A 2165-nucleotide genomic window follows, 5' to 3' on the forward strand; every position below is an offset into this window, starting at 1 on the left:
ATGCATTCTTGCATTCATATTGTCTATACATGAAAAATTTCTAAGTTTGGTGTCTTGCATGTTTTCTTTTCTTGAAAATTTTTCAAAAATATGTTCTTGGTGTTCATCTTGACATTCAAAGTATTCTTGGTGTTCATCTTGACATTCATAGCATTCTTGCATGCATTCATTGTTTTGATCCAAAATTTTCATGCATTGCATCATTTTCATGTTTTTCTCTTTCATCATTAAAAATTCAAAAATAAAAAAAAAATATATCTTTCCCTTTTTCACTCATAAATTTTGAAAATTTGGATTGACTTTTTCAAAAATTTTTAAAATCTAGTTGTTTCTTATGAGTCAAATCAAATTTTCAATTTAAAAATCTTATCTTTTTCAAAATCTTTTTCAAAAATCATATCTTTTTCATTTTTCTTATTTATTTTCAAAAATTCTAAAAATATTTTTCAAAAATATTTTTCTTAATTTTATATCATATTTTCGAAAATATCATCAACAATTAATGTTTTGATTCAAAAATTTCAAATTTGTTACTTACTTGTTAAGAAAGATTCAAACTTTAAGTTCTAGAATCATATCTTGTAATTTCTTGTGAATCAAGTCATTAATTGTGATTTTAAAAATCAAATCTTTTTCAAAACTAATCTCAATCATATCTTTTCAAAAATATCTTTTTATCTTATCCTTTTTCAAAATCATATCTTTTTAATCATATCTTTTTAAAACATATCTTTTTCAAAAATATTTGATTTTAAAATATATTTCTAACTTCTTATCTTCTTATCTTTTCAAAAATTGATTTTCAAAATTTGTTTCAACTAATTAACTAACTTTTTGTTTGTTTCTTATCTCTTTCAAAACTACCTAACTAACTAACCCTCTCTAATTTTCGAAAATACCTCCCTCTTTTTCAAAAATTCTTTTTAATTAACTAATTATTTCAAATTTTAATTTTAATTTATTTCTTCTTTTAATTTTCGAAAATCACTAACCATTTTTCAAAAATAATTTTCGAAAATCCTTCTCTCTCATCTCCTTCTATTTATTTATTCATCTACTAACACTTCTCTCCCATCCAAAAATTCGAACACTACCTCCCTCTCTGTGTTCGAGTTTTTCCTCTTCTCTTCTTTACATTACATTCTTTTCTTCTTCTACTCACACAGGGGAACCTCTATACCTGGGTAAAAAGGATCCCTATTATTATTATTTTTCTGTTCCCTCTTTTTCATATGAGCAGGAGCAAGGACAAGAATATTCTTGTTGAAGCAGACCCTGAACCTGAAAGGACTCTGAAGAGGAAACTAAGAGAAGCTAAAATACAACAATCCAGAGATAACCTTACAGAAATTTTCAATCAGGAAAAGGAGATGGCAGCCGAAAATAATAATAATGTAAGAAGGATGCTTGGTGACTTTACTGCACCTAATTCCAATTTACATGGAAAAAGTATCTCAATTCCTACCATTGGAGCAAACAATTTTGAGCTTAAACCTCAATTAGTTTCTCTGATGCAGCAGAACTGCAAGTTTCATGGACTTCCATCTGAAGATCCTTTTCAGTTCTTAACTGAATTTTTGCAGATCTGTGATACTGTTAAGACTAATGGAGTAGATCCTGAAGTCTACAGGCTCATGCTTTTCCCTTTTGCTGTAAGAGACAGAGCTAGAGTGTGGTTGGACTCTCAACCCAAAGATAGCCTGAACTCTTGGGAAAAGCTGGTCACGGCTTTCTTAGCCAAGTTCTTTCCTCCTCAAAAGCTGAGCAAGCTTAGAGTGGATGTTCAAACCTTCAGACAGAAAGAAGGTGAATCCCTCTATGAAGCTTGGGAGAGATACAAGCAACTGACCAAAAAGTGTCCTTCTGACATGCTTTCAGAATGGACCATCCTGGATATGTTCTATGATGGTCTGTCTGAATTAGCTAAGATGTCATTGGATACTTCTGCAGGTGGATCCATTCACCTAAAGAAAATGCCTGTAGAAGCTCAAGAACTCATTGACATGGTTGCTAATAACCAGTTTATGTACACTTCTGAGAGGAATCCTGTGAGTAATGGGACGCCTCAGAAGAAGGGAGTTCTTGAAATTGATACTCTGAATGCCATATTGGCCCAAAATAAAATATTGACTCAGCAAGTCAATATGATTTCTCAGAGTCTGAAT

General features: G+C 30.6%; 1 non-coding gene across 1 annotated transcript; it reads right to left on the reverse strand.

Annotated features, from left to right (window-relative positions):
* Window positions 1-1766: 1766 nt before the first annotated feature.
* On the reverse strand, window positions 1767-1874 carry LOC148578086 (small nucleolar RNA R71). Its single transcript, XR_015903157.1, has one exon. It is a non-coding gene; the product is annotated as a small nucleolar RNA R71 (small nucleolar RNA).
* Window positions 1875-2165: the final 291 nt, after the last annotated feature.

This window comes from Arachis ipaensis, chromosome B1 (genome assembly GCF_059453495.1).
Source record: "Arachis ipaensis isolate K30076 ecotype BB chromosome B1, ASM5945349v1, whole genome shotgun sequence".
Classification (NCBI taxonomy): domain Eukaryota; kingdom Viridiplantae; phylum Streptophyta; class Magnoliopsida; order Fabales; family Fabaceae; genus Arachis; species Arachis ipaensis.